General features: G+C 35.9%; 1 pseudogene; it reads left to right on the top strand.

Annotated features, from left to right (window-relative positions):
• LOC119512096 overlaps window positions 1-17,144 on the top strand; it is a 112,933-nt pseudogene extending 95,789 nt beyond the window's left edge.
• Window positions 17,145-24,025: the final 6,881 nt, after the last annotated feature.

The following is a 24,025-nucleotide window of genomic DNA, read 5'->3' as shown; positions in this document are numbered from 1 at the left end:
CCTGTGATGTTTGTTTTTGTTGTTCTGATCGCTTTATACTTCATGGTCCTCTCTTGAATATTTCAAAGCTCCTGGAACAATGTTGCAGACATCAGTTACAAGAATGCTAGTGGGTTCAAATGGAGGGAGGGCGGTAGTAGGGATACCACCCATGTGGGTACTCTTTATAAGTGGCAGTTCACTGCCCTAAATGCACTGCCCCAGGTAGAAATATGGGTTAGGATTCAGAGCCTAACATCAAAGAGGGGGTACTCTGTTTCAACAGGTTAAAAAGCAACTCATGGCCTCACTGCACATTATACTTGAGAGGTGTTGGAAACTTCAAAGGGATTCATTAAGAGATCTCCCCATTAAAGCTTCTGGAAGTTTACAAAACTGCATAAAGGTGCTTTTATAAGGGCAGGCAGTGGAGGCATTTTAATAAAGACTTCTGGCTAGATAACTGGACCAGGAGAGCTGTTTTCAAGGCCTGGAAGGAAGAGCAGTTTGTTGTGATGTATTACCTAGGGCAAAGTTCCTAACCTTCCTCACCCCAGTGTCCTCCTCTTTAAAATGGTAATAATAATACCTAGTCTAAAGGGAGCTGAGAGCATTAAATAACATTGTTTGTGAACAAAGCCAGCTATTAAATTCGTGCTCATTAATGTTAACTCCTTTATAGGTAGGTCAAGAAGTGCAAAATTACCATCTGAGCCCAAATCTGTGGAACTTTCTCAGAGATTCTTGGTTCTTCCCAAGTGAATCATGCCTCAAAGATGAGCAATGGAAAAGAAAGGTTAAACTCAACCCACTCTGCAAGGTTCAGAAAGAATAAAAGGGTGGGCCGTTGAAGGAAGGTGGCCGCTGAGAAGGGCAGAATTTGAATAAGAATTGAAAGACTTATTCTCTCGTCCCCTGTCCCCCTAATGTTCAAATGGTCTTCTTACTGGTCTTAAGAAATGAAACCCATAGGGGCTGGTAAAATTTCGAAGCTTCTTAAAGTTTGCTCAAAGAGATAAGGAAAAAGGGGAAGAGCCCTTGTTGGACAGGCCAAGTGACTCCCATGCAATGTAACAGTGAGCCCTGGACCAAGGGCACAGCCACGAATACCATTTAGCTTCCAGTTCAGAGGCCAGTGCAGCCAACTGTTGTGTTCATGCTTTTAAAAACTCACTGGCAAGTACATAAAAATGTCTGCAACACAGATGAGGTTGTTAAATTTCTTTCTTAAGAACAAGACAGAAAGGAGAAGTGATTTACTAGAGTACGTTGCTGGGCTGGTTTTTTATTTCTATTTTTGCTCTCCTAATCCCCAAGCCCATAGCAGCCCGTCTAGTTGAATCTTGATTTGTTTTTGTCTCCATTGAATGTGAACATCCATCCTCCTAGCAGAAATGGTAAATAACTGTACACATCTTTGTCACCAAGTGTTCATAAATAACAATCATTTATGGGGCTGGTGGGAGGGTAACCTTTGGGCTCCCAGAACTGCCTGCAGCAATGCTGTTCTATGAAGTTTTCTGTAACTAAAAGAGTGAAAACATTGATTCTTTTGTTTAAAATTATTTGAAAGTAATACAACCACACAGTAAAAAAACAAAGAAATTCATATGGCACAGAAAAGTATAAAATGAAAAGTTCTATTTCCTGCCACTTCCACGTCTCTGTCCCAGAGGTAACCACTAAAAAGGGTTAATTCATTTATGAACAATTTCTTTTAGAAAATTCAAATAATACAGATAAAGTCCCTCTTAACAACCATTACCCCTACTACTACATTCTCATCTTCAGAGGTCACCACCATTAACAGTATGTGTATCTTTCCAGATCTTCATGAACTTTATAGATATTATTTCAGTTGATATTTTCCCTAAGTGGTACACTGCATTTATTATACATCAAGTTGCTTTTTTTTTGACTTAACCATATGTCTTGGAGATCTTTCCGTGTCAGTGCATATCTATCTATTTTACTACTTTAAACTACTCTATAATACAAATGTTCCACAATTTGTGGACAGTAAACATTTAGATATTGTCAATTTTCATTACTACAATGCAGAGCTGCAATGAACATTGTTGTAACTACTTCCTGGTATACATGTGGAAGTATATCTCTAGGATAGATAAAAAGTGTCCATTTTTTGCCATTTCTAGTTTTAGTTCTGTTAGTTATTAGATCATTCATAATAATACACTAATTATTTATATTTTTTGATTTACCAAATGTAAGCCTTATCAGTTCACTTCTCACTATGACAGATGAGGAATTTAGCTCCCTTATAGGATCTTTCATTTCCCCATTCCTGAGTTTCGTTAGTTATATTTTTATTATTGGCTCTTCTATTGATTACCTTTACAACTTTATATAATACCCTTACACATCTAGTTCTTATATAATCAACTTTAGACAATATCTTTTGATTCTCTACCATGAGTAATGAGGATATTAGCATTCCTACTTCATCCTCCTCTCCTCTCCTTCCAACCTCTTATAGTTACAATGTAACTTTTACCTTGTTCAGGTTTATAACCTTTACAATCTGTTCTTTTTTTTCTTTATTATCATTGAGGTGAAATTCACGTAATATATAATTAACCATTTTAAAGTATGTGATTCTGTAGAATTTAGTGCATTCATAATGTTGTGCAGCCACTATTTACATTCTGTTCTGTAACTATAATTAAGTTCTCCATGATTTGTCTGTAGACTGATTCTAAAACTTGGAAGCCTTTTGACAATGTTTCAATATTGTGAATCTGTAAATATTATTCTCAGTCTACACAAATATTATGTCAACCTTGATTTTATAAACAGAGGTGCATCTCAATTCACTAACTTTTTTTCCCAATAAATTTATTGTCACTAAATCTGAAATGTGTTCTACTATTAAACTATTTCTCATCTTTGTACAAATTCTATTAGTTTAATGGAAATCTCTTCAGCACTACATGTTGAACTTTATTCATTTATCAACGAGGTGTGTGACTTCTTTGCTGAATTGGATAATAGTTTTCAAATACTGGAATAATATTTTCCTAATGTTCTGTGCTATTTGTAATGTAATGGCTACAGACAAGCCACACTTTTACGTTTAATCCACATTTTTAACATTTTTCTCCATCATTTTCTCAAGTTAAGACAATCAACAAAGCAATAAATCAAACCCTGATTTGTAGCATTTTCCCATTTCTGTGATCGGAATATTCTCACCATGGCTGACTTCAAGTTAGCTACATGAACTCACTGAATCCAGAGTTGGGAAGAAATAAGCAGTGTTTCCATCATATGGATATAATAGATATCATTTCATATATGTGTGATTATTTGGAATTCTTTTCTGAATTGTCTACTCTTTTTTTTTTTTTTACCATTTTTCTATTGGGTTGAGCCTCTCTCTTATTTGTAAGAACTCTGTATGTTATCAGTCATATGTATCATCCATCATTAGAAAGTAGCTCCACGAATACAGGGAGGTTGTTTGTTTTATTCAGCACTGCATCTACTAACAACTAGCATATAACAGGTTTCAGTCAACTATTCTGAGGAAGGAAGGGATGTGGTGCCCACCCTCATGGAGTTCCTAGTGTAAGGTGGAGACATGACCAATACTTGCATTCTACGGTGCTTCACATATGGCAAGAGTCTCATGGACTCTGTTAATAAATAATTTAATACCCCGTGGTACCTATGGAAGACATGGGTAGATGAATAAATATATTGTTAAATGAATAAATGTATTACAAGTATTCTCCCAGATTGTTTTAGTTTCCTAGGCTGCTCCAGCAAATACCATGAAGTGAGTTGTCTCAAACAATGGGAATTTGTTAGCTTATGTTTTTTTTTTATGTTAAATTTAGTTTTATTGAGATGTATTCACATACCATATAATGATCCATAGGGCACAATCAGCTGTTCACAGTAACATCAAAAAGTTGTGCATTCATCACCCCAATCTATTTTTGAACAATTTCCTTACACCAGAAAGAGTAAGAGTGAAAAATAAAAGTAAAAAAGAACTCCCAAATCATCTCCCCCATCCCACCCTATTTTTCATTTATTTTTTGTCCCCATTTTTCTACTCATCCACCCATACACTGGATAAAGGGAGTGCGACCCATAGGGTTTTCACAATCACACTGTCACCCCTTGTAAGCTACATTGTTATACAATCATCTTCAAGAGTCAAGGCTACTGGGTTGGACTTTGATCGTTTCAGGTATTTACTTCCAGCTATTCCAATATATTAAAACCTAAGAAGGAATATCTATATAGTATGCAAGAATGTCCACCAGACTGACCTCTTGACTCCATTTGAAATCTCTCAGCCACTGAAACTTTATTTCATTTCATTTCATGTCCCCCTTTTGGTCAAGAAGATGTTCTCAATTCCACGATGCCAGGTCCAGGCTCATCCCCGGGAGTCATATTCTGCATTGCCAGGGAGATTTACACCCCTGGGAGTCAGGTCCCATGAAGGGGGAAGGGCAGTGAGTTCACCCTACAAGGTGGCTTATCTAGAAAGAGAGAGAGAGAGAGAGGGCCACATCTGAGCAACAAAGAGGCACTCAGGAGGAGACTCATAGGCACAATTATAAGCAGATTTTAGCTTACGGTTCTAAGGCTAGGAAAATGTCCATAACCAGCCATCATCAAGGTAACGCTTTTTTCCTGAAGATCAGCTGCCGGCAGTCCTTGTTTCCTTTGCTACACGGCAAGACACGTGGCAGCATCTCCTGGTCTCTTCCTTCTATCCTGGATTCTGTCTCAGCTTCTTGCCTCTGTGGCTTTCTCTCTCTCTCTGACTTTTATTCTTTTATAAAGGACTCCAGTAATAGGATTAAGATCCATCCTGATTGAGGTGGGCCACACCTTAACTGAAGTAATTTCATCAAAAGGTCCTACTTACACCAGGTTAACCCCCCAGGAATGGAATAGATTTAAGAACATGTTTTTTCTGGGATAGATACAGAGTCAAAACACCACACAGACTATCATTTTTCTTTTTATTTTATTTATGCTTATGTTCTTTTGCTATACAAAACTGTCAAATTGTATGTTGTCAAATATATCTGCCTTTTCACTTCTTGCTTCTCAGCGTGCTATCCTTTTTAAGAATGCCTCTCTCATCCCAAGGTTAATTATTCTCCTACATTTTTCTAAAATTTTTTTGTTACATTTAAATCTGGAATCCATCTGGAATTTATTTTTGCATGTGACATGCATTTCTTCCAGACGGCTAGTCCATTGTGTCACTTCTGTAAATAAATTATTTTTCGCTGCTGAACTGAAATTCTACCTTTGTAGTTCATTAAGTTCCCATATATGTTAGACTCTTTTTCTGGCTCTCTATTTTGTTCCACTATCGTCTACCTCTGGACTATTAAAATACTCTGTTGATATGTTGACTTTATGTAATTGTAATGTAAAAATAACAGAAAGCATAATTGTAATATTTACTATGGTCTATCCTAAGCAACTTATATATAAGGCTCACAACAACCCTATAAGGCAGGCAGTATTAACACCCCAAATTTTGCTGATGAGGAAATTAATGAACAGAGAGACATATGCCCAGCATCATGCCACCACTAAGTAGCTGAGTCTGTGTTTGAACCCAGGCAGTTTGGCTCTAGAGCCCACGTTCTCAACCACTTTGCAGTAGTGCCTTTCTGTACAGTACTTGACTCTGTACTATTTTAAAATTAATTTTCTTGGCTATTCTTAGTACTTATTCTTTCATGTTCTTTTTAAAAATAATTTTATTCAGTTACAAAACCACACACACACACACACACACACACACACACACACAAACTTCCACTCTATTGGGATTCTAATTAGAATTTCATTAGCTTTATATATTAATTCTGGGAGCCTACATGTTCTTATGATACTAAGTCTTCCCATTTAGGACTTGATAAATCTTTCTGTATGTTCAGGTCCCATTTCACATGTTTGTAATTAAGATTTTACAATTCCCCTTATTTACATCTTGTATCTTTCTTATAAAATTATATCCCAAGCATTTTATATTTTGTCATTGTTAAGGATGAAATTTTCCCCCTGTTCTATTTCTAACTGATTGGAAGTACACAGAAAAATCTGTGTGTGTGTGTGTGTGTATAGTATTAAGTCACTTTATCAATTCTCTTATTAATTTTATAGTGGTTCTTAAAAATTTATCATTTGCGTTTTCTAGGGACAAATTTATATCACTTGAAAGCAGAGAAAATATTGTTCTTTTTCTCCCTCCCTCCCTCCTTCCCTCCATCCCTCCCTCTCTCCCTCCCTTCCTTCCAGTTGTCATGTGAGAATGAAATTCCCTGGATTTTTATATGCAATCTCCTTGTTTAAAAGTTGATTCAAATTTTTAAAAAGTACTTTTCAGGCCCAACAAAAAAAAATGTCTACAAGTAGGGACTATCAAGTTGTTTTATTTTTTTTTAAATGTCAGTTTTATTGAGATATTGTCCTTTATTTTAAAGCCTTTCTGTTATTATTTCATTTTCCCCATTTTATTCCATTAGTTAGACCTCCAAAATATTGAATAATAATGGTGAGAGCAGGTGTAGGGGATTGAACCATGTCCCTTACAAACGGCACGTTCAGGTCCCAAGCCCTGGTCTTGTGGGTGTGAACCCGTTTGTAAATAGGAACTTTGAAGATGTTATTATTAAAGAATGCCCAAACTGGATGAGGGTGGGCCTTAATAAAATATGGCTGAAGTCTTTACATAAGCAAAGGAAATTGGACATGAAGAGAAAAGCCATGGGGAGCAGCCAGAAGCTGGAAATCAATGGAACCTGGAAGAGAAATGAAAAGACACAAGACATGCATTGCCATGTGACAGAAAAGCCAAGGAACCCCAAAGGTTGCCAGCTGACCAGAAAATACCAGCTAGCAAAAAGCTAGCTGGAAGGAAGCAAGCCTTTTAGCCTCTGAAACCGTGAGCCAATAAACTATTGTTAACCGAGCCCATTCTATGGTATTTTGTTTTAGCAGCTGGGAAACTAAAACAGTTTTTGGTACTGGAAACTTGGGTGCTGCTGTTGCAAATACCTAAAAATGTGGAGCTGGCTTTGGAATTGAATAATGGGTCGAGGCTGGAAGAACTGTGGGGTGCTTAATAGACAAGGACTAAATAGCTTTGAGGAGACTGTTGGTGAAATACGGATGTAATGGTTCTTCCGAAGAGGACTTAGAAGAAAATAATGAATGTGTTACTGGAAATTGGAAGAAAGATGATCCTTGTTATAAAGTGGCAGAGAACTTGGCAAAATTGTGTTCTGATGTTGGATTGAAAGCAGAATGTGTAAGTGATGAACTTGGGTATTTAGCTGAGAGGATTTCCAAGCTAAGTGTGGAAGGTGCAGCCTGTTTTTTCCTCGAAGCTTATAGACAAATGCAAGAGAAAAGGGATAAGCTGAGAATTAAACTCTTACAAAAGAACCAGAAATTGATGATTTTGAAAATTCTCAGCCAATTCAGATCGTGTGTTCTGAGATTAGGGCCAGAAGTGGTTCTATCAGGGAACTCCCTGAGCTTTTGGGAAGTGACTCCCCAGAGACCAGGGTTCCCTGTGAGCGTTTCCCCGACCACACATTGGCTAAAGAAGATGTGGCTGAACATGGACCCAGTCAGCCATTTTAGTGACAGTCAGGATTGGAACTGCAGTTATCCAGGAAGGGTCATCTGCAGAAAGTTCTATCGTCTAGTGGTTTGGACAAGCTTGAGCTGAATGCAAAGCTGACAAGGGTTTTGCAAAATTTGTATAAGCAGAACCACTGCCAGCCTGGACTGAAAAGGACAGAGAAGGGATGAATTGAAGGAGGAATGACTTCAAGGGCAGAATCATGGGAAACTACAACAGCAGGTATTCCTGTCTTGTTTTTGCTTTTAATAGTGATGGCTCAGTAATTCATGATGCTTGCTATTGGTTTTTGTTTAAATAGGGTTTATCATATTTAAGTAGTTTCCTTTGAGATTTTATTAGAAATGTCTATTGAGACTTTTCTCTTTTAATTTGTTAGTAACATTAATTATATTGATAGGTTTGCCAAACTTAAACTAGCCTTAGTCTTAACCTATCACAGGGTCTCATTTCCCTTGATATATGGATAAATTTGATTTGTTCATATTTTATTTAGATTTTTTTTTCAAAGGATCTTCATAAGAGAGATTGGTATATTATGATCATTTGGGAGGGGCACAGAATTCTATCTTTATGAGGTTGGAGGATTAAAGTTCTGTTAGCTTCATAAAATAATTACTTTTACATATTTTAAGTAGTCTGTAGTAGTAGCATTGGAACAATTTATTATTTAAAGGTTAGATATAACTTAATTGTAAAACAATCTGAGCCTATTGTCCTTAAAGACATAGACCTTTAATCACCTTTTAAAACTTCTTTACTGTAATTAGTTTACTTGAGTTTTCTATTTTTTCTTGGGTCAATTTTAGCAATTTATATTTTTGTAAACAGTACATTGAATATCCAGGACCCACTGGGTGTAAACATAGAAGTCACTTACTTTTGGTCTTCAAATGTCCCTCTAATTCAGTTCAGTGGGGTAATCTTGAAAAGTCTAACTTGGGGAGGTCTTGGGTAATAGAAAGTCCTAAGGTCACCTTAAGTCACAAAAACAGTCTCAACTGAGTAATTACACTAGTCCAGTACACTAATCAACACTTCAGTCTTCATTAAGATGTACAGCTTTTCTCCGAGTCCTCCATCTGGGATGGGTGGAAAGTGGGAGGGTCTGGTTGGCCTCTTTTGATTACTGCTGTGCACCCCCCCGTTCTTTTTTTCTCTTTTAACATTGTCATTGTAAAATAAAACACAGATATATAAGTCTGCATAAAATAAATGCATAGATTAATGAAATATTATGATGGACACTTTTGTAACCACCAACCAAGTCACAAAATAGAACTTTGTCAGCCACCCCAGAAGCCCCATCCATGTGTCCCATTCCAACCCAAACCCATTTCCCACTATAGCTACTATCCCAGCATTTATAGTAATCACTTCCTCCCATTTCTTCATTGTTTTATCACCAAGTGTGCATCCATAGATACGATAATTTAGTCTTGTCCATGTAAAACTTTTGCATGCCTTCTAAGACTCATTTAATTGATAGTTTCGACTCCACCTTTTTCCTTCTCTTATCATTTCTCTTTTGGAGTACATAAGACATTTGATCTATAGAGTTTCCCTAAATCTGAATATAGACATGCGCATGCCAGCATATTCCTTCATTCTCTCTATTCCCTGAAAATTGAAAGCTGTATCCACAGATTTTTGATCCACATATTGTGTTCTATCATCAAGAGGCACATAATATTAGGTTGTGGTTCTTTTTGTGATATTATCAGAATTTAATGCTCAATGCCTAAATCCATTAATTCATTGGGGGTTGCAAAATGATGATATTCTAATTCTATCATTTTGTTTGCACTTGTCACCTGGAATACATTTATAAAAAGCTTCTTCCCTTGATCTACTTTTTGGTTAACCAGTGGTAAAACTAATATAGGAAAGGCAGGATAAATGCTTCATTCTTTCTCTTTTATTCACTAGCTTTTAAGATAATGGATTGGTTTCCTATAATTCTCTGAATATGATCAATTAAATTTTTTCCTGTTTTTAAAAGTTATGGTTAAAATACATATAGCATACAATTTACCTTTAGTAACATTTAGTACATTCACAATGTTGTGCAACCATTACCACTATCTAGTTCCAGAACCTTTTTATAATCCCAAAAGGAAATCTTTTCTCTCATTAAGTAGTCATTCCTCTTTTCTCCCTCTTCCCTGTCCCTGGCAACCACTAATTTGCTTGCTTTCTCTGCTGCCCACTTTGGATATTTAATGTAAACAGAATCATGCAATATGTGGCCTGTTTTTGTTTGGCTTTATCAATTAGTGTTAAAAAATATTATGAATTCATGGAATTAAATGTATCTGATGGGTTTCCATCAATTATAATCATTATCCTTTTGAAGCTCAAATTTTCCTATCTTTGGTCAGTGTACACTTTTTCAAGTTGGCTTCTCTGTTCTTTTGAAATGATTCTAATATTCCTTGCTAAATGTTATTACAGGATATTCTAGGTTTATGTTGTACATTTCTTGCTGCAAGTCTGAAACCAGCCATTTCTCTAAGAAACACTGATTTATTTTAGTGGGAAATGGTATTTCAAGACCACAGTTTGGGTAGTAGATTAGCTCATTGCTATTGGGTTGGTTATTGTTTCTAGACCTTTCCAGTGGACAGTTAGGTAGGATCTATCTCTAAATCTATATTTACATCTTCTAAGAGCCAATACCTCAAGAGTTTATAGTGATATTTCCGATTCAAATTCAGGACTACAGGTTTTTACTTAGCCTTTTTAACATTACAATTGTATCTACTTTTATCTGCACTAAGAATCCTGGTTTGCAAAAGGAAAGATATTGATAGAATTAGAGAATTAGAACATCTCTTGATAACTCATTTGTTTTGTCCTATATATTACACATATAAAAGTCTCAGAAAAACAATATTTACTGAGAACAGTTAAAACGGTTTTTTTGCGTTATGCTTTCCCTATTACTCACACCATTTAAAAAATAATTGTACTATATCTATAGTGCCTAAGCATATAGACATTACATATTAGAATTCTTTTTTTTTTTTAACCCTCACTTAATCTTAGTTCTACAGGTAACTATATGTTTAATCTTCACCAACAGTTCTTATGTTGATATCCCTCTAGTCATTTTGATTGTCTGAAGTTCATTCTCTAGTAGATTCCTGAGGAAGGACACAAGGGTACAATATTCCCTGAACTACTGCATGTTGGTAATAGTTCATTTGTGCCTTTTATATGTGAAAGTGAGTTTTCCTGGATATAAAATCCCTGGCTCACATTTTCTCTTTCTGAATATCTTAAGTATGTTGCTTTACTTTCTACTGGCACATGTGTTGCTGTCAAAAAGTCTAATGTTAAACTAATTTTCTTTACCTTATATATCACATGCTGTTTTTGCTTAGATGACCAAAGATTGTTTTTATTTTTCTTTTGCCTTGGTGTTGGTCATCCTGGGTCATTATTCTCAGGAAAAGGTGTGACCTGTATTTTCAAATACTTTTTTAATTTCAGGAAAGTTTACTTCAACTGGAATATATATATATATATATATATATATCTTTTTGTTCCCTTGCTTTGGTTTTCTTTTCCAGGATCTTCTATTATCTTCTACTATCTGTTGGCTCTTCATTGTCTATGTCTACTTTCAATATGTGTCACTTTCTCACAAATCCTTTTTATCTCTTCATGTATCTTTTATTTTTAAAATTAAAAAAAAAAATTTCCTCCTTGTTACCTTCTATTCCTCTGAAGGCATAATCTGTTGTGTTTATTAGCTAGCTCTAGGTTAGTCTTCATTTCTGAAATAATTTTTTTTTCAATTCTAATTCATTCCTGGGATCTGTCACCTCATTTCTGATTTTTTTTTTCTGTTTGATTTATGCTATTCTTTTATTTGTTGTATGGTTTACTCAATGTTCTCTAGTTCATTTTGAAATAGAAGGTGATGATTTTTATCAGTTCTCTAAGCATGTATTTCCAGAATGCTTTCATTGCCTCGAACAGTAGATCTCAAAGTGTAGTTCAAGACCTTTTTAGAGGCCCTGCACAGCAAAAACTATTTTCATAATAATACTAAGACTTCATTTTCCTCTTTCATTGTGTTGGCATTTGCACTGATAGTTCAAACGCAATTTTAGGTAAAATTGTTGATATCTTATGAATCAATACAGTGGCACCAGAATGTGCTAGTAGGCATTTTACATACAGTTCTTTTTATTTTATTTTTTTTTATTTTTTATTTTTTTTAACTTTCCCTTCTTTTTTAAATCAACTGTATGAAAAAAAGTTAAAAAGAAAACAAACATACAATAAAAGAACATTTCAAAGAGACCATAACAAGGGAGTAAGAAAAAGACAACTAACCTAAGATAACTGCTTAACTTCCAACATGTTCCTACTTTACCCCAAGAAAGTTACCTAATATAGCAACATTTCTGTGAACTTGCTCCTACTATATCCATCAGAAATTAACAGTTCTTTTTATAAAGCCTATTTCACTTAAGGATGTCCTAAATAAAGCAGTAAAAATTATTCATTTTATTAAATCTTGGCCCTTGAGTACACATCTTTTTAATGTTCCGTGTGACAAAATTGGACATATGCATAAAACATCTGCTATATACAAAAGTAAGATGGTTGTTTCCAGGAAAAGTATTATTGTAATTATTTGAATTACTAAATTACTGAATTTGAAGTATTGTTGTAGTTGTTTGAAATAGCTGAGCTAATTACTTTTTTAAAAAAAGGAAAAGAGCGTCTTTCCTCACAAGAATGACTAATAGATGACCTATGATAATCCAGACTTTGGCATGTAATAGATATTTTCTTTGAAATGATTCAAGTGAGCCTGAAACTTCAAGGAAAACAACTAGCAGTATTTGTTGCTAGTGATAAAATTCGAGCTTTCAAGTGAAAACTGGAATTTTTGGAAAACTTGTATTTGCCACCATCAGCTTGATAACTTCCTAATACTAGAGATTTTTCTGGTGAGATCAGTGGTGATATTTACAAATGTGACTTTTTGCTATTATACAATGAAATGTGTCAACATTTGGAAGTTGACACATTTGGAAGTTCACTCAGTGAACCAATAATTTCCAAATGATCAAAGCATGATGTACGAAGTTACATATGGGTAAAATATCCATTCAAAGATTAACTAATAGACTTTACGGAACAGGATTTGAAAAGTTCATTCAGAGTGTTTCATATTCTATGTTGCAACTAAACTTCAAGTAACTATTACTTGTCAAGGTTTGGTGTATTATCAAAGAAGAATATCCACAATTATTTGAAAAAGTTACTAAGATATTCCTTCTTTTTCTGACTAAATATTGTGTAAGACTAGATTTTCTTCACATATTTCAACTAAAACAGCACAACAGATTGAAAGCAGAAGCAGATATGATAACCCAGCTGTCTTCCAGCAAGCCTTACATTAAAGAGGTTTGTAAAAATATAAAACAATGGCATTGTTCTCATTAAATTACTTTTTTTTGTTTTAGAAAATATAATTACTCTTCATAAAATATTTGTTATTAATGTTAGCATGTAATAGGCTCAGTATTTTTTTAAAGGAATGAATTAATATTTTAAACATCACTCAGTTTTAATTTGCAATAGGTAAATATTGATAGATAAAACCTACATAAACAAAAGCTTTTTGGGGGTCCTCAGTATTTTTTAAGAGTATAAAGGGGTTCTTAGAAAAAAACATCTGAGTGTCACTAGACCAAGGGGATGTTATTCTATGCCTTATTCTCTTTTTTCTCTCCTGTGTGGGATTTGACCTCAACCCTTTTCTATTGTTCCCTTTTTAAAATGTGAAAGCAGTTTTCCTGAACTTTTGGAAGGAGGCATGGTTCAGGCTAACTTCACAGTGTTCCTTTTTCTGTTGTTTTAAAAATAGCATGTAAAAATATGGTAGCTTGTTTTCTGAGATTTCCTGGTCCTGTATCCTTACCCGCACTTGGTCTGGACCTTTTCTTTCCTTCCTCCTCTGTTGACTCTGTCCTGCTTAATTTTGATTCCAATCCCGGCAGTCTCCTGAATGTGAGACCCCGTCCTGGCAGAGGCTCTTCAGGGTCATTTGGACATTTCACAGACTAGATTGCTCCAGCCTCTTCAGTGCCCTCCATAGGCCCCCAGCCCTCACTTGCTATTCAATTAGGAGAAACCCGTCTCAGTTTCACAGCTGCTTCCCAATTGTCCTTCCACGCTTTCCAGTAAATACCTGTTGGACATTTTAGGGTTCTTCTGTTTTCCCATCTGTTGGATGCTCCTTTGCTTCCCTCTGTTTTCTTCCATGCAAGGACTATGATACCAGGCATGTCTTGTGGCTATTGATGGTTTGTTCTCACTGGCTTGAATTTTGTGCAGCTACCTCTCCTTGTTAAGTGAACATGGATCCATGCATGAGTTTTTTATTTTGTTATCTATTGCTCTGTCTGTTTTTATTTTGGGAGTCTGAGAGATGAAAGAATTATGCCACCACCAGCAGCAGCACCAGAAAGAAATACTTTCCTCTCTCCCCTTTTTTATTCACCTCCTCTTAATTGCTAGTTGCTGTTTCTGATCCTTTTGGCGCTGGTGTGTGCTTGGGGGAAGGAGAGAAAAGACAGGTACATAGTTCTATTTTGACATATACTGTTATAAGCTGGTTTAACATTCTCTAGGCCTGCTTTTTCTTCTCTCATGACTATTTTTATAATTTGTTTCTGAGTTTTCCAGCTGGGCCCTTCTGACAGCAAATCTTATGATGTGGGCAATGAATTCTATACATCCTCTCTCCCTTTCGCCCCTAGCTTTCCTATTACTGCTGTATAAACTCTCTCTGTTGGAATATCAGAGCCCTCTCAAACTGTGCTCTTGACAAGAATCAAAAAGGCTGGCTCTCTCTTTCTCTCAAGGCTTAACATCTAGTCCAAGGGAAGCAACATTCTCATCCTCTGTCCCAGTGAACACTGGTGGGCAGGGCAACCCCAAGACAGCTGCCTCTCTTCTGTCCTCGGAACAGCCACTCTATTGCTGCATGAGATTTCTCAAGTGGGAATAAGACCCCAGACTATTGTGTTCTTCCTCTACCACTCCTTACAACTGCAAGGAACATATCACTCTGCAAGGGGTCCCAGTGAAGCTTCCTGGTCTAGATTTAGGGTTGGGAAGTAACAATTCCCCTTGTCCTTAGCAGAGGAGGAGGGTAGGAATCACAGATAAGCTCTTTCCAAAGAAAGTCTCCTGAAAAATTCCTCTCTTTAATTTCCAACTTTTCATCCTTCTGTGAGAGCTTCAAAAGTTATGTATTAAATGATTGCCTTTTGCCTTTAAATTCTGCATGTGGTTTAGCCCCTCCTTTAGAATATAGCATTGCTGAGTCTTTGCATCTTGCAGCTTGAGCTGAAACTTCAATTTTAAAAGTGTTATATTTTAATGCAAAAAACAATCATTTCCTCTAGATTCTCAAATATGTAGCCAAAGGGTTCAATTTAATATTCACTCATAATATTCTCTCATAAGATCCCCTTTCATATTCCCAACCTTGTGCTTCTGTTTTTTATATTTTCTCCTCAATTAGGTTTGAGAGTGATTTACCCAATTTATTGGTATTTTTTCAGATATCAAACTTTGAGGCATTATTCATCTTCCACATACTTTTTTAATTTCAATAATTTCAACATTTGCATTTATTCATTATCTTTTATTGCTTTCTTTTGGTCCCTTCATTGTTCTTTTACTACTTTCTTAAAAATAAAATTCATTTATTTTTGAGACCCAGACTATAAATTTTCCTCAGAGTACAGTTCTAGCTGTGTCCCATTGGTTTTCTTATGAAGTATTCTCCTTTTCATTATACTCTATATAATTTTTAAATTCAGTTTTAATTTCCTCTTTGATCAAGAAAACGTCCCGTGAAAGTTAATGGAATATAAAATAAAAGCAATGCATATGAACAATGACACCAAGAAGTGAATTTGACATAAAGATTTTCAGATCATACCTGTGCTATTTTGGATCTGTACCCCAGAAAAGCCTGCTCTTTTAATCCAGTCTTGTGGGGGCAGACCTACTGTGGGTGGGATCTTTTGATTAGGTTGTTTGTATGGAGATGTGACCCTGCTCATTCAAGGTGGGTCTTAATCCCCTTGCTGGAGTCCTCTATGAGAGGATAAAAGGCAGAGACATTTTGGAGAGAGCTCAGAGAAGCTAAGAAAGAAAATGCCCAGAGACATTTTGGAGACAGCCGTTTTGAAAACAGAATCCAGAAGAAGGAGGACCAGCAGACATCACCATGTGCCTTCCCATGTGACAGAGGAACCCCGGATACCACTGGCCTTTCCTCAGAGAAGGTATCTACTTCAGGATGCCTTATCTTGGACATTTTCATGGCCTTAAACCTGTAAATTTGCAGCCTAAGAAATCCCCATTGAAAAAGCCAACCCATTTCTGGTATATTGCATTCCGGCAGCCTTAGGAAACCAGAACAATACTAGAAGCAGTAGTTCATTAAAAGGAAGCGATACATTTTGAATAGAAGTAGTGAATACACTCTTGGATTGTTTGATAACCCAAATAATAAAGATGAGAAAATCATATGAACACACTGTAAAGGATTTATATTTCTTGGTGATTTGACATAAAGCACCAGACAACAAAAAATTTACGTAAAACTCATATAAACCTTACAATGAGGGCCTTGATGACACAGTGAGTATGATGCACATCATCAATTCAAAGAGTATTCAAGGTTAATCAATGAGCAAGAAAAATTGGAATGACCTGAAATCTTAAAGTCCATAAATAAGAGAAACTTTAGATAGAGATTTCCTCAAATTCAACAACAATTGTACAAATTTACATGACAAATTTAGATGATAAACATTCTGATCAACCATGTTATAGGAAAAAAACGGAATTATCTTTATAAAATCTCTATGGAAAATATTATTAAAATATCATTTTCATAGGAGGTCATGACTTTAAAAAAGAAGATTAAGAAGTCTGAGTGGTTCAGAGGGGAATGTTACAGAAGGGAAAACTCCAGTAATTGATAAGCATGGAGAGGAAAGGGCTTCTGCAGGAAGAGCTGATGAAGATACAGGGTGAAATACAGAATATGTTGGAAAGATTTGGAACTGACATGAAGTCCCTTCTTGCAAAGAGTAAAAGATTCAAAATGAATACCAATGTTTGTGTCAAAACCATTATCCAGAAAATTGAGCATGTTTGGAAAACACAAGAGCAAAGGCAGAATCTTGACGGATATTCTCAGCACTTTATGATTTTGATTCAGTAGTAGGCTATAGATGTGCAGAAAGCTGAGAAACAAGAAGAAAAACTATGTTTCGATAGCACACAAGATTTTTCAACACTCTAGAATTCAGAGCCAGAGACTGAAAGCAATTAAAAAGTTATATATGAGCAATTCTTAAGGAGTATCAAGGACTTGGAGAAGAATCGTGGAATTCTTCTTACTGAGACACAAAGTGAACTTAGAAAAGAAATGGCTATGTTGCAAAAAAATCAATAAATAAAAAGATGACGGAAACTCAGCAGCAAGAGGTGGCAATTGTTCAAAAGCCTCTTCAATCCCTGTTATTCCAGTGACTCTCTGAGAAAGAACTTGAACATAAATAACATGTACAGTTATAACATTAGCTACATTAAACCACATTACTGTGGTTTAAAATTTTCGTTTAACATATTATATCTTGTTAATTGCTACCTTCTCTGTTAGCTTCAAGACCTCCTTTCTGTTATGCCTCAAAGAACACCCAAGCAGCTATGTGAGTAGCAGCAACTCCAAAGTTATATGTCTCAAGCTTTCAGCAATTTGGTAGGACTCCCTAACACTATTAATTAAATTTTAGCAATAAATATTATTTCATTAAAAAAAATCGTCATATGAAGAGGCAATCAAACAATATGCAGCCAAGTATTAGAGTTATGTGAATTAATAAAAATATTACTGTTACTTTATTATGTTATTGTTCTGTAGTTTCTAATGTTTACAGAATGTGTTAGCTTTTTGAAATTTAACTTATTATCATTACTTCTTTCATTGTAAATAAATATTCATGTTTGTATCTGATTATATATTTGTTATTTTGTACTATTTTTCTTAAAGAACAGCCCTTCTCTTCCTTCACAAATTTATATGCCTATGGCCTCATAAAACTTGTCTGCCCCAATTCAGACTGACCCCAGTTCCCCTGCTTCTCATTCAGATACTTTCTACTTACACCAACTTGTGTCTTAAGGGCCGATGGTGGTGCTTTCCATGTCTGTCTAGGGTGGGTTTTCCAAGGGACATCAGGCTGAAGGTAAGACCAATTTCCAGGTTTACTATTGTGCTCCCAAGCAATATCTAAAACAGATGAAATACAAAATGATTTTTGGACAACTTGGCAGCCATTTGGAAAAATAAAATAAAATTGGATCACCATCTTACTGCTTGTATCTAATAAATTCCAGATGGATCAAAAATTTAAACATCAAAAAATGAAGCCATAAAATGATAGAGAAAAGCATAGGAGAATTTTTATGTAATAACAACATGGGAAAAGACTTTTTAAGTTTGATACAAATCCCAGAGGCCATAAAAGAAAGGTTGGTAAATTTTAATACATGAAAATAAAATAAATTCTATCTCAGGCAACAAATTGAGGAAAAGAAACCAATTTATAATACATATCCCATAGGGTTTATTTCCTCAATATAAACAGAATTCCTATATATCAATAAGGCAAAGGATCAATAACCCAATAGACAAAGGAGATTAACAGATCATTTATACAAAAGGAAATACAGATGACTTGTAACATATAAAAAGATGGCCAATCACCTTTGTAATAAGAGAAATGCAAATTAAAACTATAATTAGACAGACAAAGACCCAAATGTTCATAACACACTGTGTAGGCGGAGCTATTAGGACACAGGCACATTGTCAGTAGAAGAGTAAACTGGCACAACCTCTGGGGAGGGCAGATTAAATTTGACACAGCAACGTCATTTCCAGAAATTAATCTTGTAGGACAATCTGTAAATTGTCACAAGTAGAACGGTATTCACTGTACCACTGTTTATAATAGCAAAATATTGGAAAACAACCTAAATGTCTATCAAAAAGGAACTGGTTAAATACATTATGGTACATCCATCAGTGGAATATTGTGCACCCATATAAAACAGTAAGGCAATGCTATGTGTGCAGATGTGAAACCATGTTCAAGACACATCACTAAGTAAAAATGCTTAAGGTGACATGCTGACATAAATGGGTAAACTGCAATACTTCTATTTTCATGGAATGTCTTTAAATAATAGCGGTTGTCTCTAGGTAGAGAACTAGGGCAAGGGTGGGAAAAAGACTTACTTTTCACTATATAGCATTTGTACTTTTTGAATACCATCTCATGAACCTATATTATTTATTAAAATGCTATATTTATTTTTTAAAAGAGAGTTTCTGGCCTAGACAATATGCCTCTTTTTAAGCATTGGTAATTCTTTCCCTGAACATAACCCGACAGTGCTTAATACAAGGAAAGGAGACAAAATAGTCTCAAGACTTGAGTATAAAGTTATCTTCTGCAAATAAAATGAGCACGCTAGCAGCGACCTGTGAATGGTTGCTGGGGAGTTTCTGAACTATCCGAATCCCAGTCATGGTCTAATCTCAGGAGAACATAAAAATGTTGGCATGTCTGAAGTTAGAGCCTGTTCAGCTGTACTGTGGGTATTTGGTGAGAGAAGCTGGGACTGACAGAAGGGGGCTAGTCAGCATGTGATCTAGAAAGGGGAACACCAAAGAGTAGAATTTGACAGTGTTTATTTAGTACTGTCTGAGCAAGGGGATGATCTTTAGAGTGTAGAATTATGTCTTCTAACTTTCCCAGAGCCATATAAATGATCTTTGAGTAGCAGCTAAGAATATGGCCTTTGGAGACAAACAGATCTGGGTTCAAATCCCAGCTGCTCTTTTCATCAGCTGGGTGACTTTAAGCAAATATCAATTCTCTGAGCCTCAGTTTATATATAATTAAAATGGAGATAATACTTTTTAACTTGGATAACACCTTGGATGGTATTGTGGATAAAAGGAAATAATGTAGAAAAAAATCTAGTGCAGTGGCTGGCATGTAATTGGTATTCACTGAATAGAAATAATTTTTATTTACAGATTGTTTAAATCCTGTTTAAATGATTTAAGATTGATCAATAACTGAAATGAATTAAATTGAACCAAAGGCATAGCATCTTGTCATTAGCAAGATAAACACAGCCTTCTAGGACAGGGCCTTTCATAAGTAGATAGGAGCCCAGACTTGTTTTTTTCTTTCTTGCTCCCTTTTCCTTTTTTCTCCTCTCCTCTCCTCTCCTCTCCTCTGCTCTCCTCTCCTCCCCTCCCCTCCCCTCCTCTCCCTTCTTTCCTTTCTCCCTTCCTTCCTCCCCTCCTTCTTTCCTTCTTTCCCTTTCCCTCTCTCTCTCCTCCTCCTTCCTACCCTCCCTCCCTTTCTATCTCTTTCTTTCTGGCTCTTGGTATATTTTAAATAATGAAAAATTCCAAAAGTGGGTTTCAAAAACTTGTACTGTGTTTTAAACATTTACATTACATTTTTTTTTCATTTTTATTGAGATTGTTCAGATAACATACACTTATCCAAAGATCCAAAGTGTACAATCACTTGCCCCTGGGTACCCTCATACAGCTGTGCATCCATCATACTTAATTTTTGTTCAATTTTTAGAAACTTTTCATTACTCCAGACAAGAAATAAAGTGAAAGATGAAAAAAGAAAAAAAGAAAAGGAAACTCTAAACCTCCCCTATCCCTAACTCACCCCCCTCAATTGTTGACTCATAGTATTGATATAGTACATTTGTTACTGTTTATGAAAAAATGTTGAAATACTACTAACTGTAGTATATAGTTTGTAATAGGTATATATTTCTTCCCTATATGCCCCTCTATTATTAACTTCTAATTGTATTGTCATACATTTGTTCTGGTTCATGGAAGCATTTCTAGTATTTGTACAGTTGATCATGGACATTGCCCACCAGAGGATTCAGTTTTATACATTCCCATCTTTTGACCTCCAACTTTCCTTCTGGTGACATATATGACTCTGAGCTTCCCCTTTCCACCTCATTCACACACCATTCGGCGCTGTTAGTTATTCTCACATCTTGCTACCGACACCCCTGTTCATTTCCAAACATTTAAGTTCATCCTAATTGAACATTCTGCTCATACTAAGCAACCACTCCCCATTCTTAAGCCTCGTCCTATATCTTGGTACCTTATAATTTCATGTCTATGAGTTTACATATTATAATCAGTTCCTATCAGTGAGACCCTGCAATAATTGTCCTTATGTGTCTGGCTTATTTCACTCAGTATATTGCCCTCGAGGTTTTGTCATCAACCCATTTTTTTTTAATATGGTTTTGTTCACTCACCATACATTCCATCCCAAGTAAATTATCGATGGTTCTCTGCATGGTCATACATTTATGTGTTCACCACCTTCACCACTATCTATATAAGGGCATCCACATTTCTTCCACAAGGCAGGAGGGAGAGTCAAAGAAGGTAGAGAGGCAAAAGAAAGAGGAAAAAAAAATGACAGCTAGGAAGCAGCAAAAGGAAAAGTAACCTTAAATCAAAGTAGAATAAAGAATCAGACAATACCACCAATGTCAAGTGTCTAACATGCCTGCCCTATCCCCCCCCTTAGCTGCATTTACCTTGGGATATCACCTTTGTTACATTAAAGGAAGCATAATACAATGATTCTATTAGTTACAGTCTCTAGTTTATGCTGATTGCATCCCTCCCCCAGTGCCTCCCCATTTTCAACACCTTGCAAGGTTGACATTTGCTTGTTCTCCCTCATAAAAAAACATATTTGTACATTTTATCACAATTGTTGAATACTCTAGATTTCACCAAGTTACACAGTCCCAGTCTTTATCTTTCCTCCTTTCTTGTGGTGTCTCACATGCTCCCCACCTTCCTCTTTCAACCGTATTCATAGTTACCTTTGTTCAGTGTACTTACATTGTTGTGCTACCATCTCCCAAAATTGTGTTCCAAACCACGCACTCCTGTCTTCTATCACCCTGTAGTTCCCTTTAGTATTTCCTGTAGGGCAGGTGTCTTGTTCACAAAGTCTCTCATTGTCTGTTTGTCAGAAAATATTTTGAGATCTCCCTCATATTTGAAGGACAGCTTTGCTGGATACAGGATTCTTGGTTGGCGGTTTTTCTCTTCCTGTATCTTAAATATATCACACCACTTCCTTCTTGCCTCCATGGTTTCTGCTGAGAGATCCGCACACAGTCTTATTAAGCTTCCTTTGTATGTAATGGATCGCTTTTCTCTTGCTGCTTTCAGGATTCTCTCTTTGTCTTTGACATTTGATAATCTGATTATTAAGTGTCTTGGCATAGGCCTATTCATATCTCTTCTGTTTGGAGTACGCTGCGCTTCTTGGATCTGTAATTTTATGTCTTTCATAAGAGATGGGAAATTTTCATTGATTATTTCTTCTATTATTGCCTCTGCCCCTTTTCCCTTCTCTTCTCCTTCTGGGAAACCAATGATACGTACATTATTGTACTTTGTTTCATCCTTGAGTTCCCGGAGACGTTGCTCATATTTTTTCATTCTTTTCTCCATCTGCTCCTTTGCGTGTAGGCTTTCAGGTGTTTTGTTCTCCAGTTCCTGAGTGTTTTCTTCTGCCTCTTGAGATCTGCTGTTGTATGTTTCCATTGTGTCTTTCATCTCCTGTGTTGTGCCCTTCATTTCCATAGATTCTACTAGTTGTTTTTTTGAACTTTTGATTTCTGCCATATATATGCCCAGTGCTTCCTTTACAGCCTCTATCTCTTTTGCAATATCTTCTCTAAACTTTTTGATTTGATTTAGCATTAGTTGTTTAAATTCCTGTATCTCAGTTGAAGTGTACGTTTGTTCCTTTGGGCCATAACTTTGTTTTTCTTAGTGTAGGTTGTAATTTTCTGTTGTTTAGGCATGGTTTCCTTGGTTATCCAAATCAGGTTTTCCCAGACCAGCAAACATTTACATTACATTTAATGACATTTATTTGTGCCAATCACATGGTAATAAGACTTTTAAAAATATATTAATGTAGTACACTATAGGCAGGACATGAGATGAAAGTTTTCTGACAGCTATCTTCCTCTTTTAGTCACTGTGTATCTCTGAAACTGGATAGATAAGCTCTTTTGATGACGTTAAATGTCTAAAGTTGATGCTCTTCATGAATGTGAGAACCCAGCCAAATGGCCGTCCTTACCCCTGCCCCCAATAATATGCCCTCTTCTGTGAAGTGAGACCAAAAGAAAGGCAAACTCCTTTAATGGGCTGCAAAACTTAAACATACACATTTCTTTCTTCCACTTACTCAGCATTTCTAAGTTGCCAATGAGAAAGGCCAGCATTTGTGTCTCATATCTTCCTCTTAGCTGGTGTGATGCAATTTAACCCAAATCTGGGCAGGTTGCCACTGGGGACTGGGATAATGCCGTTGTAATGTAAAGAAAACTCCAATGCACTCACATTACCCTGTATCATAGGTTGCTGCTTCAGCCCAGTCAAATTCAAGAAAAGATATAAGACTCTTTGAGAACCAGGAAATAGCTCCTAAGTGGGGTCTTCAGGTGGACACCAAAGAGGAATAGCTGATGGTGTTTTTGCTGCTGGCCTGTAAATTCTACACTATTTCAAAGTTACTGGCTAGGAAATTAATGGAAAGTGAGCTGGGAATTGTTTCTTTCTTATCCTTATGTGTGATCCTTACATAGAATAATTCAGACTCAACATGAATTTCTAGCAATTGGTACTGTGGCTGCTATCACATTTATTGATGGTGAGTCCACCTTCCATGCTTTTATGTATGATGTCGCTAATGTGGTGATTTTTTTTAAAGCTCCAAGGTAAGACTTTCTTAAAATTCACCTCTTCCATATGACCTATAGTGCTATAAGTGATCTCAGGTTAAGGTGTCATTTAGCAGATTAAGTTTCCATGTTGATATTTTGGCAACATTTTGCAAGACTGTTAAATAAACCACAATTATTTTTTTTAATATATTGGGATTTTTTATGTACTCAGATTTTATATAAATTTATTATTTATCTTAATGAAGCCAGATAAATAAATGCTTCTTTTGTGCCTAATAACTCAAATCTTCCCTTTCACAAGGCCAGAGCAAGGCTGAAAGGAAATTCATCTCAAAGCTATTAAGAAAAGCCAACTAGAAAGGGAGCATAAAAATGAAATAAACTATGGTGAAAGGGCCAGACCCTCTTCCAGCCAGTTCTACATCATCCCAGCTACCCAGATGGAACAAAGATTTAGAGTTCCAAACAGAACTC

Source organism: Choloepus didactylus, chromosome 17 (genome assembly GCF_015220235.1).
Source record: "Choloepus didactylus isolate mChoDid1 chromosome 17, mChoDid1.pri, whole genome shotgun sequence".
Taxonomy (NCBI): Eukaryota; Metazoa; Chordata; class Mammalia; order Pilosa; family Megalonychidae; genus Choloepus; species Choloepus didactylus.
This window is presented reverse-complemented; position numbering and strand designations above follow the sequence as displayed.